The 15,009-nt window shown below is 42.5% G+C and overlaps 1 pseudogene; it reads left to right on the top strand.

Moving 5' to 3' along the window:
* The first annotated feature begins 477 nt into the window (after positions 1-477).
* On the top strand, positions 478-935 carry LOC137761694 (2-iminobutanoate/2-iminopropanoate deaminase pseudogene; annotated as a pseudogene).
* Positions 936-15,009: the final 14,074 nt, after the last annotated feature.

Below are 15,009 nucleotides of genomic sequence, written 5' to 3'. Positions count from 1 at the left end.
ATTCTTTATTTTACAAATGATTCACAATATAGTTAACAATACTGTATTGTATGCTTAAAAACTGGCTAGGAGGATAGATCTTATGTTAAGTGTTCTTATCACTAATAACAGTACTAAAAATAATGATAAATAAGAGGGCAGGAGAAAACTTCCAGAGGTGATGGATAGGTTTATGACATTGATTATGATGATGGTTTCATGAGTGTATACTTATCTCCAAACTCATCAAGTTGTGCACATTAAGTATGTATAGCTTTTTATATATGAATCATACCTCAATGAAGTGGTTTAAAAATAATAAAATTTAAGAACAACACACACAAAAAGATTCACAATAGAATTTTTAAAAAGATTAATCATCCAGTAAATTTAACATTGCATTTTCATTTTAAAATTCTGCCTGTAGAGACCCGTGAGACGCGAGTAGGAGCAGCGTACGGGGTAGTTGTCTCCGAGGGGCGGGGTAGTTGTCTCGGAGGGGCGGCAAGGGAAAAGGATTAGCCATGTCGTCTTTGATCAGGAAGGTGATCAGCACCGCGAAAGCCCCAGTGGCCATTGGTCCCTACAGTCAGGCTGTGTTAGTCGACAGGACCATTTACATTTCAGGACAGCTAGGCATGGATCCTGCAAGTGGACAGCTTGTGGCAGGAGGGGTGGCAGAAGAGGCTAAACAAGCTCTTACAAACATGGGTGAAATTCTGAAAGCAGCAGGCTGTGACTTCACGAATGTGGTAAAAACAACTGTTTTGCTGGCTGACATAAACGACTTCAATACTGTCAATGACATCTACAAACAATATTTCCAGAGTAGTTTTCCTGCAAGAGCTGCTTACCAGTTTGCTGCTTTGCCCAAAGGAGGCCATGTTGAGGTTGAAGCAGTAGCTGTCCAAGGACCTCGTGACAGCATCACTCTAAGTGGGCCCAGTGTTATTTAGTCTGGAATTTTAGTAGTGTTTTTAAATTAACGTCTTAATTTTTACAGTATTTGTTGGAAAGTGTAAGGTTGACTGAAATATCTGAAGTTATTATGGAAATACCATATAATAAGGGGAATTGAACATGAGTTGAAGATTAATGATGAATCTAGTTACTGATGTTATAAATTACACTTCTATAACACTCATATTACTGGATGTGGGAAAAGAGACACACATTACATAGTTACTCAGAAAAATAAAAGTAAAGGGAAATAGCATATAGGAAAGATGAGTTACTATTCCTGAGAAATAATAAAGAGCACACCTAATTCAGTTAAGCTCTATTAATTTAATGATGTGAACTATTTAGTTCTCATGTCAGATACATGATTCTGCTTTTACTTGAGTAAAATTAAAGCATTTAAGTTTGAATGGTAGAGGTAAAGGAGAAGAAACTGGACCACATTTTACATAGATAATATTTTTCTAATGGAAATAAAATAGCACACAGATTTAAAAAATAAAAATTAAAAAAAAAAATTCTGTCTGTAACATACTGGGAACATACCTAAAGTATAAAATAAAAAAATATGATACACGAAGTTTACAATGGAGGAAACAGGTGGGGGTGTGAAGCCCTTCAGTTTTATCTGTTGGGTTCAGAGCAACTTTTACACACTGATTAACAAAGGAGAAATCACACTTCAGCTGTATTTCTTCTCTAATTTCCATAATGTATATGGAATTTGAAGGGACTTAGTGAAACCTTTTTACTAAGTAATCAAGGAAACTGAACCCAGAGAAACTAAGAGATTGCCTAAATCAGTCAACCAGTGAATGGCAGGTTCTCATAATGGTCAGAAACACAAGTTCTGGCATTTGACTGCCAAGTTCAAGTCCTGGCTTCTCAGGAAGCTAGGTATCCTTGGGCAACTTGTTTCATTTCTCTGGATCTAGGTTTTCTTATCAGTAAAGTACAAGCTGAGCTTATCTACTGCAGAGGGTGGCTGTGAGAATTGATTCTCCATGTGGCACACTTGGCGTTATTTGAAGTAAGCATTCAGTAAGTGTTAGCCACGTTGGCTGCAGTATTCTCAATAATAAAAACCAGGATGAGAACTCAACTTTCCTGACCCCCATCCAGGGTCTTTTCCTTTACACAAGTAATCACAGATGATATTAAAATGTTTATCATGGCCTGGGGACCAACTGGTCAGAATGAACCCATACCACCAAGATGGCAGCCTTTGTGTTCCCTTCCCAGCAGGAAATCTCACAGGAACACAGGACAATGGATGGCTCTACAGTTCTTGGAATGGATGTGTGGATGCCCTTTGTATTATTTTAGGGAGGCATTAATGACCGTAGAATAAGAATCACTTGTAGTGGGGCTGTCACAGACTGTGACACCTCAAACCACACAACCTCTTTGTAGCTCACACTTAATACTCAAACACTGTGCACAGTTGTTATGGGGATCAACAGGAATCAGAAATGTAAAAGCCCTTTGAAAAAGGGTAAACCATTACACAAATGCAGGAGATTTGTGAAATACCTAAACCTTCAAGAAAACAGGTTCCAGGGGGAAATCAGCTAAGATCTATGTACCGCTTCCACTTTGTAACAGTTTACACTAAACCTGTCTATGAGATTTAAAATGTCACATTCTATTTCTTCATTTTTACATTGGCCAAGGGAATCAAAATGAAAGGTTTTCTGTACTTCTCTTCAGAAAGTGGATTTCTTCCTATTAACCAGGAATGATAAATTGGTAATCATTTCTCTGAAATTTTGCTTTTTTCTGTAGTGTAATGCACTATTTTATAATAGCTTAGGTTAATGAAACTATCACAAATTACATCTATTAACTAGAAACTCTATGTTCTTTAGTAAGTTTTTTCTTATGCTTGACCTAAACTTCTTTCACATGTGAGTGATGAATGTCTAAACCCATTTAAGGTTGGTAAACACTGCTTTAAACCATATTATGGAGTTGGTAATTTTTAAATGCCACAGCAGTGTGGCAAAGTTATAACCAGTGCTAAACATCTATTTTAAATTTATGACATTTGTGCCTCTTCGGTAACACTTTGGCCTTTTTCCTCTTCTGACTTAACTTCCTTTCTGTTTCTTATTCTCTTTATAGATTGTTTCAATCTGTCTCACTTCTGAGCCAACAGTTCTGAGATTAGGACACCATTTGGGACCCTTTATTTACCCACATCTTGTGTACAAATGCTTCTACAGACGTTTACACGAACACACAATCACACAGAGCTAAACACATGAGGACTCAGCTCCAGCCTCTAATCACACGTGTGCTCACAAATATACAAACCGTCACTGGAAATAGTGAGACAGTTTTCTTTCTTTTTTTTTTTTTTTAAATTTATTTATTTTATTTTATTTATTTTTTATTTTTGGCTGTGTTGTGTCTTCGTTGCTACACGCGGGCTTTTCTCTGGATGCGGCGAGCAGGGGCTACTCTTCATTGTGGTGCACAGGCTTCTCACTGCAGTGGCTTCTCTTGTTGCAGAGCGCGGGCTTCAGTAGTTGTGGCACACAGGCTCAGTAGTTGTGGCTCGCGGGCTCTAGAGCACAGGCTAAGTAGTTGTGGCGCACGGGCTTAGTTGCTCCGCGGCATGTGGGATCTTCCCAGACCAGGGCTCGAACCCATGTCTCCTGCATTGGTGGGCGGATTCTTAACCACTGCGCCACCAGGGAAGCCCGACAGTTTTCAAAGTTGCTCACAACAGTCTTTCTTTACTCTGTGGCGACATCTCATGCGTCCTCGGCATGCTCTTTATTTAGGTTCCCAGAGGTGCAAAAATTGTTTCTGTGAGTGTGTGTAGGGGTAGAGTGGTAGAGGTCCTGACCCTGCAGAGACGATGACATCGCACATATATGAAGACAATAAAATAAGAATAATTTAATTTTCACAGTGAAGCCTCAACTTTGAGATTCTCTCTCCTCTTTAGTGCCACTGCTTTGCTGGTCCTGAGGTGCATACTTGGTCCTCCGCTGGAGTCATCAAATTTCATTCATGCACCTGTAACCACACAGGTGCAATGGCTCATATCAACCCTCCCCCAGGTGTCAGGCCTCAGACCTTCCTAATGGTCTTTATTAGTTTTGGGGAGGTGTCTACTCTGTTGCACTTTCTACTCTTCTTTTTTTGTTTTTCTTCTCATTACTCAGAGGAGCCTCTTAGCTCAATTACTTCTTCATATTGTGGTTCCCATCTCCTTGTTATTAGGGGTTTGGCTGATGGGGTAAAACACATGCTACCTCACAATATGGCACCTTGACATATTGAATATTTTGGGTTGAAGGAATTTGGGATATAACAGGTGCAGAAAGGATTCTCTCATCTCCCCTCTTCCCCAAAGTGGGTCATGAGATCCTCATGAGAGATGTGCCCTCCTTATCTTCACAGATGGAGTGATGCCAAGAGGAATCCGAATGATCAGGCCTTGCTAAGTTTCCCCCAGTTTACTAACTTTATCTCACATCCTTTTGTCCTATCACATTTTACCACGGCTTTCCAGTCTTCATCAAACCTAGGGTAAAAATACTTGGGCTTAACTGCTTCTTCTGGTCTTCATTCCTTATGAATTCTCCTGTGTCACATAAAACTTATACTAAATAAATTTTTATGTTTTTCTCTTGTTAATTTGTCTTTTGTGAGTCCAGTGTACAGGGCCCCAGCCTGAGAACGTAAGATGAGTAGAGGAAGAGATTTTTTTCCTCCCCGACAAGGCCGTCAGATTCGTGCAGGAGGTAACGATTCTGTACTAGTGTAGAGTAAGGAGAGAGACACTTGAGGGCTGTCATTTCATCTGTGCTGCTTACCCCTGCCCTCTGAGAGTGGAGTGGGCTGAAGGTTCACTCACGCATTTGTTTGTTCATTCATATTTGTCTTATCCATCATTCAATTAATGCAGTTTTTGAGTGAAGACAATACCCCAGGTACTGTGCTATTATCAAAGGAAACCAGGGCCAGACTGTAGCTAAAGCTGTAAAAACAGATTTTATTCAGGAACTATTGCAACTGGGAAAAAGAGACCCCGGCATAGATTTGACCTTGATTCTGAATCAACAAGAAAAAGTGGGGATTTACAGCCAAGGAGCAGGGAGGGGGTTAGTGGAAGGAAATTACTAAGAGGAAACATCAGGGGTAGGGGGGATTCTGGTTAAACAAACTGAACAGGTTTGTAGCTGAGGGCAGGCAACAGTGATCAGATATCACCCAGAGGATGATGCGGGTTGAGAAATTTGATCAGATATTAAGGGTGGGGTTCTCTGTAAACTGAGCTTAACAAGATTCTTGCTAAAACTGGGCAGTGCAGGCCTAACATGGATGGACACAAGTCCAGGTTGAGGTCTAGTTGAAAAAGGACTTAGCACAGGGACTTCCCTGGCGGTCCAGTGGGTAAGACTCCACGCTCCCAATGCAGGGGGCCCAGGTTCGTTCCCTGGTCAGGGAACTAGATCCCACATGCTGCAATGAAAGATCCCGCATGCCACAACTAAGACCCAGCACAGCCAAATAAATAAATAAATATTAAAAAAAAAAAAAAAAGGACTTAGCACAGATGTAGAAAACAAACTTATGATTACCAGGGGGGAAAGCGGGAGTGGGGGGGTGGAGGGAGGGATAAACTGGGAGGCTGGGATTGACATATACTATGTATAAAACAGATAACTCATGAGGACCTACTGTATAGCACAGGGAACTCTTCTCAATACTCTGTATTGACTTACATGGTAAAAGAATGTAAAAAAGAGTGGTTATATGTATATGTATAAATGATACACTTTGCTGTACAGCAGAAACTAACACGACATTGTAAATCAACTATACTCTAATAAAAATGAAAACAAAGAAAAGAAAAAGGACTTAGAGGAGCCTGCCTAGCGTCTGGTCAAGGAGAGAGCTGTGGTCACTAGGTGCTGGGGAACGAGCGAGGGGGAAGGGAGTCCATGACACTGACCCTTCCCCCAAGGAACGAACAGATAAACAAAAAATTGCATCCTAAGATGTGGGTGGTGTGAGTGGGGGATGCCCAGTGAAGGAGGCAAATAACCTTGCTTAGAAAACTGGGTACATTTGATACCCAAAAACTGAGTTCATCTTGATGCTGAGCAGGGCCCTGTGGGGCTCCCAGGTATGGAGGCCTTTTTGTCCCACATTTCTTGTAGGCAAGACTCCAGCCTCCATGACCTTCCCTGAGTTCCAAAGGGTAGATTCAAACAGTTGCTAATCAAGGGAGGAGCAGCCAGGAAACCACCTGAGGCAAGATTAAAGGGACCAGAGAAGCTCATCAAGATTAGAAGACCACCTGAGACCCTCCACACACCCTAATCTTGTCAGCAACCCCACCCTTCTGAAACTTTGCAGAGGAAAGAAGAATGCAAGACTGTTACTGCCTTGATCCTTATCACATGATCCTTATCATCACCAGGAGTCCTGACTCTATAACCTGTCCCTCTTCCCCAGGGAGGGGGGCACAGTTCTTGAGGCGCTAGCCTACTGTGTTTCCTCTTTGCCTGGCAAAGAAATAAAGCCATTCTGGGCTTCCCTGGTGGTGCAGTGGTTAAGAATCCGCCTGCCAATGCAGGGGACACGGGTTCGAGCCCTGGGCCGGGAAGATCCCACATGCCGGGAGCAGCTAAGCCCATGTGCCACAACTACTGAGCCTGCGCTCTAGAGCCCGTGAGCCACAACTATTGAGCCCATGTGCCACAACTACTGAAGCCCGCTCACCTAGAGCCCGTGCTTCACAAGAGAAGCCACTGCAATGAGAAACCTGCACACCGCAACGAAGAGTAGACCCTGCTCGCCGCAACTAGAGAAAAGCCGCGCGCAGCAATGAAGACCCAATGCAGCCAAAAATAAATAAATAAAATAAATAAGTTAAAAAAAGAGAAAGAAATAAAGCCATTCTTTCTTTCTCCTCCATAACTCCATCTCCGTATTTCTGTTCGGCATCGGTACACAGAGAGCCAAGATTTTGGCAACAATCTGTTGGTGGGTTTTGAGCCAGTAGACACAACCAAGCCAAAGATCAGGAGAAGGAAGGATTTATTACTTGCAGCAAGTAAGGAGACCACTGGGGGTCTCTCCCAAGGCAGTGTCTCCCAGAAAAGCAAAATTGGGGAAGTTACAAGCTAAGGGTATATGCATATTCATGAAGGGGCTTGAGCAGAGGAGAATTCAGCATAGAATTGGGGCAAAGTTTGACAGAGTCCAAGCTTTAGTTGATTGAAGTCAGGAGGGTCAACATCATCATTCCATCCTCCACCTGGGTGGGGGCCTTAGTTCCTGCCCAACTCAAAGATACATTATTATGTGTATCCCTTGAGGAACCAGGACCCTGCCCCAAGCCTGCACTGTTGATTCTTGACTGCTCCTGCATTCCCTTCCTTAAGATCATTAATTATGGAGACCTGTTCAAGGGCAAGCATTGTAGCCAGGCTTAGATCACAAAATGGCTTAGGCTAAAAGGGGTTCTCTTATGTCAAGAAAGTGAAGCCTGATTCTCCTTCTCCAGGGACCCTCTAACCGACCTGCTTACACCATCTTTTCCTTCATCCAAGAGGAGCAGTTTTAAAGACTGGTCCCTGGACCCCTGAGTTCTTAATCTGTTAGAGGAGCTGCAGAAACATGGGGAGACCTCTCAAGAAACAAAGCCAGGGTTAGCTGAGTTGCTTTGAAGTAAGTATAAATCCAGATCTTTCTGGCCAGTTGAATTCCAACTGTTTGAAGTTCTTAAAACAGGAAGATTTTCAGATGTGAAAAATGGTTTGCTCGTTCTTACCTTCTCCCCTTTAATGGACGTTTTTCCTTCAAATGTTATGCAGATGACTGAGGTATTCCCACTGTGAGAGTCCATTGGAAAGTCACATCACAGTTCTAGACATGTTTGATGTTGAGGCTTGCTTTTGGATACTTGGCCTTGTGAGCTTATATATCTGGGGCCTTCTAAATCAGAAACTGATCCTTAACACAGAAAAGCCATAACTCCCCAGGTTGAGAGGAAGAAGTGTAGGAGTTCTGCTTGGCTTCCTTTATTGTTCTATGGGTGCCCTGAAAAGATTTTCTATTAAAAAAAAAAAATTGGGGAATTAGAATAAGATATCCTGTTCCTGTTACCTCTGGTCAGAAAAATAGATTCTTTTAAAAAAGGATCTATTTCAACATTGATCAGATTTGCATTGCATGTTTTGGCATGTCTCATGTGGACCAAATAAATGGTCTGTGAGGAACTAGGTGAAAATAGTCTCTAGTGCCACTTCCTTTGTTATACCTCTGGGATGGAGAGTTAGAAAATGAAGCTGGATAGAAAAAAATAAAAGCAGACTTTAGGGTTTATAGATGTTTGTGGGGTGTTCATTTGCATATATACAGACCCCCTAGTGGAGTCAGGGTGCTCCATCCTCTGTTAATTAGTAAAGAACATTTCTTTCTGATTCTTTTTTTTTTTTTTTTTTAATTTGGCTGCACCAGGTCTTAGGTGCAGCATGTGGGATCTTTCTTTTAGTTGTGGCATGCAAACTCTTAGTTGTGGCATGTGGGATCTAGTTCCCTGACCAGGGATCAAACCTGGGCCCCTGCATTGGGAGTGGGCAGAGTCTTAGCCACTGGACCACCAGGGAAGTCCCCTGATTCTTTTTAAAAATTTTTTATTGCCCTATAGTTGAATTACAATATTGTGTTAGTTTCAGGTGTACAGCAAAGTGAATCAGTTTTACAGATAACATATATGCTCTCTTTTTTTAGATTCTTTTCCCATATAGGTCATTACAGAGTATTGAGTAGAGTGCTCTGTGCTATACAGTAGGTCCTTATTAATTATCTATTATATATATAGGAGTGTTGTTGGGCTATGCCCCACAGGCTTACAAGGCCTGTGCTTGCCCAGCTTCAAGACTGAAGAAAGAGCCCGGAGTCAGCAATCAGAGACATTAAGGGTTTAATGGATGGGGGAGCTTACACGTCTGAAGCAAGGTCCTGGAGCGATACCCCACCATGTGCGGCAGACAGCGGGCAGGACATGGTGGCTGTCTTTGCTCCCAGGGGGAAGGAGTAGATTACCAGTTATAAGGAAATTGACATCAGGTGGGCTCATTAGTTACCATGGAAACCAGCAAAGGGGCATGACCCTCATTGCCCTTTTGATAAACTATCATTAACTGGGGCCTGGGGCAAAAGGAAGTTCAGTCATGTGAGTATGGTGTAGGTGAAGCAGGCCCTGGTCGGGCAGGGGATGTACAGAGATCAAGAGAAGAGCCATCATGAGTGGCCTGACCATACAAGTGTGTATATGTCAATCCCAATCTCCCAATTGATCCCTCCCCCACCCCCTTCCCACTCCCCCCCCCCGCCCCCCGCTGGTAACCGTAAGTTTGTTTTCTACATCTGTGAGTCTATATTTTTGTTTTGTAAATAAGTTCATTTGAACCATGTTTTTAGTTTCCACATATAAGTGATGTCATATATTTGTCTTTCTCTGTCTGACTTACTTCGCTTAGTATGATAATGTCTAGGTCCATCCATGTTGCTGTAAATGGCATTATTTCATTCTTTTTTTATGCTGAGTAATATTCCATTGTATATATGTACCACACCTTCTTTATCCACTCCTCTGTCAGTGAACATTTAGGTTGCTTCCATGTCTTGGCTGTTGTAAATAGTGCTGCAGTGAACATTGAGGTGCACGTATCATTTGGAATTATGGTTTTCTCCAGATATATGCCCAGGAGTGGGATTGCTGGATCATATGGTAGCCCTATTTTTAGTTTTTTAAGGAACCTCCATACTGTTCTCCATAGTAGCTGCACCAGTTTACATTCCCACCAACAGTATAAGGAAAAGTTCTCTCTAGTTGTGGCATGCAGGTTTTCTCTCTCTAGTTGTGGCGTGTGGGTTCCAGGGTGCGTGGGCTCTGTAGCTTGTGGCACGCGGGCTCTCTAGTTGAGGTGCGTGAGCTCAGTAGTTGTGGTGAGTGGGCTTAGTTGCCCTGCGGCATGTGGGATCTTAGTTCCCCGACCAGGGATCGAACTCGCATCCCCTGCATTGGAAGGCAGATTCTTAACCACTGGACCACCAGGGAAGTCCCTGATGATGGCCATTCTGAACTGTGTGAAGTGATACCTCATTGTAGTTTTGATTTGCATTTCTTTAATAATTAGTGATATTGAGCATCTTTTCATGTGCTTTTTGGTCATCTGCATGTCTTTCTGATTATAATGAACCATTTGGCAGAGTATTTGGAAGTGCTAATGGCCTTTGACTTACTCTGGCAAGATGGATCCTTCGGTCCAGTTAGAATTATCCCTTTTCCACCAGGTGATGGGGCCCAGTGGAGCTGCTCTGTCCACCTGGAAGTCATTACTGGAGAAGAATATCTGTCTCTCTCTCTGTAAAATTCAGGGTCAATAACACAATGTGTTGTTTTTACAGTGACGACATAGTCTCAGTTGGGAAAAAAATATGTAAAAGAATGCTCTAAAAACAGTGCCCAACTGGAGACTATTGTTTTCGAAGATACATGTAGAATCATGTCTTCTTTATAGTAAGAGGAAGAGTTAGTATAACTCAGTTTTATTCCTCATTGTGCCATTGAGAATCTAACTTAGAAAAGGCATTTGTCCCTTTCTTTTAGTATTTACCAACCCTCTACGTGAGAAAACTAACCCTGAAAACAGGGTCAAATAATTCCTAGTAGCTATTCTGATTTTGTTGGGTTAAACCTTGAGGAAAATACCTTATAATGAGAGCTAAGTGAACATACACACTTTCTCTGTAGAAGAGTCCCACAAAAATCAGCCAAAGACAGTCTAGAAAAGATGACCTGTTACATGGAATTTCTTGTAGTTTTACCATTTTTACCTTTCTTCTCCCTTTTTGGGGGTTTGCTTTCAGGCTAAATGACAGATCTGTATCATATGTAACCATCAAGTGCTTATTTTCTTGGGTGCAATTCCATCACCTGAAATGGGCTTTGTATACATACATATTACTCTTCTTTAATAGAAACCTGATGAACTTCAGAATTTCTTTGAAATATGTACTCAATATAAACCACTCTTCATTTTTTACAAAAGTAGAGCAGCAGAGCAGCCTTCATTTATTCTCAAAAAAATTTTTTTCTATTCTCTCATCTCATTCCTCACAACAGCCTTAATGGAAATATTGATAAACATGAAAAATGCTCAACTTCCGTAATAATCAAAGAAATGCATATTAAAATGAGATAGTATTGTTTCTCCTATCATTGGGACAGAAATGAAGGATATTAATCATACCATTGTGGTGAGGGAGAGGGGCAAAGAGAACTCAGAACCCTGCTCCCCACCCCACCGTGGTCCAGCTCCAGCCCTTTCTCAGGCCCCTGCTCTGTTCCTTCGTGCCCCAGGGGTCTGTAAACCACCCCCTGTTCTTGCAATAAATCCCTTTTCTCTCTTTTTTTTTGCTTTTGTTTTTACCTTTTTTTTTTTTTTTGGTGCAAGGAAAGTCTTAATTAATATAATGAATACTTTTGCCTTCATTTCAAGCTGTTTTCTCTTTATGGTATTTATTACTTTTACAATTTATCACATGCACCTTCTTGCCTTCATTGTATAAAGGATACTAAACCATTTCCTAATTTCTTTCCTGGATCCTGCATAGGATCATTTTTCAGTTGTAGGCTTTTCCTGTGAGCTCTCTGGGCATTTTTCCTTTTTCCTATGTCTAAATGTGATTTCACAGACCTCAAGTTTTCCACCAACCCCCTCCTTTTTCTGAGCTTCAAACAAGAGAGAGAGATCTATTCACACTTGATATTTGCTCTCAGACCTTTAATTGCTGTTGATTGTCCTTGGCTCTACCTACTCACTATATGTACTTCCCCTTCTTAGATTCAGAGCTGCAGGCAGATTGATACGCTCAGCCCTCTGCCTATGTCCCCAAAGAAATTATCTAGTCGGGCTCTTGAGGTACTCAGGAATGAGGCCTTCCTAAACCCTCTTGATTTGTCCTTTGATTCTTTGACCCATTGGAACACAGGGACAACTGTAATCCCCAGGGCGGACCACACCCTCCAGGGTAGATTGCAATCCCCATGAACTGCCACCCAGATCCTTCTCCTAATCTATAGAATTTTACTTGTGGGGTTTCACCTTCCAGGATGCAATGCACTGCTGCTATCAACTCTTCTCTCTTGCCCTGAGTTTTCTGGCAGAGAGACAGGGGGCACAGAGGCATCTTATCCTGCCTGCCTTACAGCTCATTATTTGTTTTTTTTTGGTAGCCACAGACACTCAGTCTCTGAGACAGGAAGTAGAATCCCAGGGAGGTATAGCATGTCTTATTGCTTTTTTCAGTCTGGCTCTGGTTAGATTTTTCTCAACCCAGCTCCATTGGCAGTAACAGTGGATGGAAATTTCTAACAGGTTTTGGCATTAGATTGTCTCTCAGTGTGAGTTTTCACTAGAGAGGAAGGAAGCTGATGAGGAATCCAGTTATCCGCTGCATGGGACCCAGCAATATCTTCTTACCTACCGCCCTCCACATGAAATTTACCCCACTCCCCCTGGGTTTCAATAGTCTGCACAATCTGGCCTAATCCTGTAATCCATAACCTCTGCTCCAAGCAGCTGGCCTCCTTCATCTGTGTATTCATGTCTCTTTTCTTCCTGGCAGGGTCCCTTTTTCTGTTCAGCTAAATCCTTCCATGTAATGCCGAGATCAAGTTTTATCTCCTTCTTGAAGCCTTTTGATGATCCCAGCCTGCATCGAAGTCCTATATTTTCCTTCCTTCCTTCCTTCCTTCCTTCTTTCCTTCCTTCCTTCCTTCCTTCACTGAACAAATATTTGTTACATGCTTGTGCTATGCCCATCACCATGCTTTAAGTGGGAATTCCACAGTAAATAAGGCAGATTTGTTCCCCGCCTTCATGGGACTGAAAGTTTAGGTATTATACACACAAAAATCAGACAATAATAGAGCCTTTCAGTCCTCTTTATAATCCTTATTAATCAGGGTTTTTTTTTTCGTTTGTTTTTTTGCAATCAGCAAGACCTAGTTCTGGAATATAGACCCAAACATGGATTTCTTGGGAACGTCCTTGGGTACCTCACAGAACTGAAGGAGAGCTGAAACCCTGGCTTCTGGGGGGCAGGAAGAGAGAATCTCCAGGGATCTCAGCAGTGGAAATATTTACACTTTGCAGGGCAGTGCCTCGGCTTCCAGAACTGCTCCTTCAGGCATGGATGCAGAGTTTCAAGTCCCAGGAGAAGCTGGCATGTTTAAGTTTAACTCAGGTGATTTAGATCTGGCAGCCAGGTGGAGGTGGGTGAGGAAACTGGGGCCACTGGGGCCTTCCCTTTGAGGGGAGATTTTTCCCAGAGCAGGGGAATTTGTTGTGACCTGGAGCCACCATCCCATGGATGCTGTGCTGCCCAGATGGCCCCTTCAAGGTTGAAGAGCCTATTCCTCAGCTGCTGGGAGTGTGCAGGCCAGGCGGGGAGCCCCCAGCTCTCAGCCCACCCTGGGAAAGGCCACCTTGCTCTCGGCCAAGCTTCCCACCTGGGCATCCCACACCCAGCAACTGGTGGGAATGTGTGGGGCTGCCTGAAGGCCCAACGTGGACCATTCTGAAGGGACATCTCAGCTTCAGAGCTTCCCACAGATGGCCTGCGCCACAGCCCTGCTTCTCCGTCTGCCAGGCTGAGTCCTTCCGTTCCCCCACAGGTGTGGCCCCCGAGAGCACTCCCCAAGATCTTCCTGTGACCTAATCTCTACCTCAGTCTGCTTTCTGAGGAGGCTGATCTGCAACACACCGGATGGAATACACAACACTGATGACAGTTGCACCCTTCCACACCTTTTTATATATTGCCTGGCTTAGTTTGTTAATTATTTCACATCTTAACTTAGGCCTTCCAAACTAGATGACAGACTTCCTGTGAGTAGAAACCTTAACTTCCCTGACATCCAGCCCTCCATCCCAGTTACTACATGAGGCACATACGGATCACTCAAAATGATTGTTCCCAGTTGAGGGACAAAGTCACACGAAGTCTCACATGTCACAAAGTTTGCTGTTTCAGATGGACCAGAGATTTAACACGTCAAAAAGAACTCTTTTAAAAGAGTTTCAAGCTATAGTCAAAAGGTTTTGTCTTGTTTTGTTTTTTTTTTTTTTATTGTTCTCATTTGATTAGTGGCCAACGCATTGATTTTCAAGAGCAGAAAATTCTGATTAGGGAGAATAAATCCCTCTGTGATAACATCTTTTTTTCTCTCTGCTTTCTGGGTTTTCCTTGTCTTTCATCTCTGGGGGATGCAGCCACATAACCTTACCAAACATGCTTAAGTACATGGATTTAAGAGCTGTTTCATTTCTTTATGAGTGTGTGTGTGTGTTGGGGGGAGTGGGGAGAGGAAAGAGCCTCCTAGACTGTGACGTCGTATGTCCCAATGACTGGATTTGGGAGCTGGCTGGGTGCACAACAGCCATGTGCCTAGAAGAACAAATGAAAAGTTGGTGAGGGCTCCCAGGCTTGGAGCTTTAAATAAGTATTTTTTCAAGAAGAGGGGATTTAGGAATAAGCCATCTCCACAAGCACTTTGTAATCATCCCAGTTCCAAGACCAATAAAGCGAGATTCCTTTTACCTAGAGAATGTTCAGTTTTTAAAATGGAATAAAAACATGATTTTCTGGTCCTTTTTCCAGTCTCTTAAACACTCCTACTCCTACCTGCGTCCAGAGGTAACACTTGCAAAGGGAAGTTATTACCTCCTGCCCATCAGTCCCTGTCTGACTCTGACAATGTAAGAATATTTCATAGAGCTACCCCATGATGCTGCATTTCCTACACTCAGTACACATGTGTAGTTTCCCTTCATTTTAGAAAAATTGTGCCATGAGCACAGTAAGGAGTCCTATGTTTTTTCTCGTAAGAATTGTGCTTTTGTGATATATTTTTTAATTGATTAAAAGGTGAGGGTAATAAATGAACATCTGATCCAAGTTTCAGCAAAGGACTCTTTATTGAGGTACAGGCTCTAAAAAGTTATTTTAGGCAAGTTCCCAGAGGCA

Source organism: Eschrichtius robustus, chromosome 1, assembly GCF_028021215.1.
Source record: "Eschrichtius robustus isolate mEscRob2 chromosome 1, mEscRob2.pri, whole genome shotgun sequence".
In the NCBI taxonomy this organism is placed as follows: domain Eukaryota; kingdom Metazoa; phylum Chordata; class Mammalia; order Artiodactyla; family Eschrichtiidae; genus Eschrichtius; species Eschrichtius robustus.
This window is presented reverse-complemented; position numbering and strand designations above follow the sequence as displayed.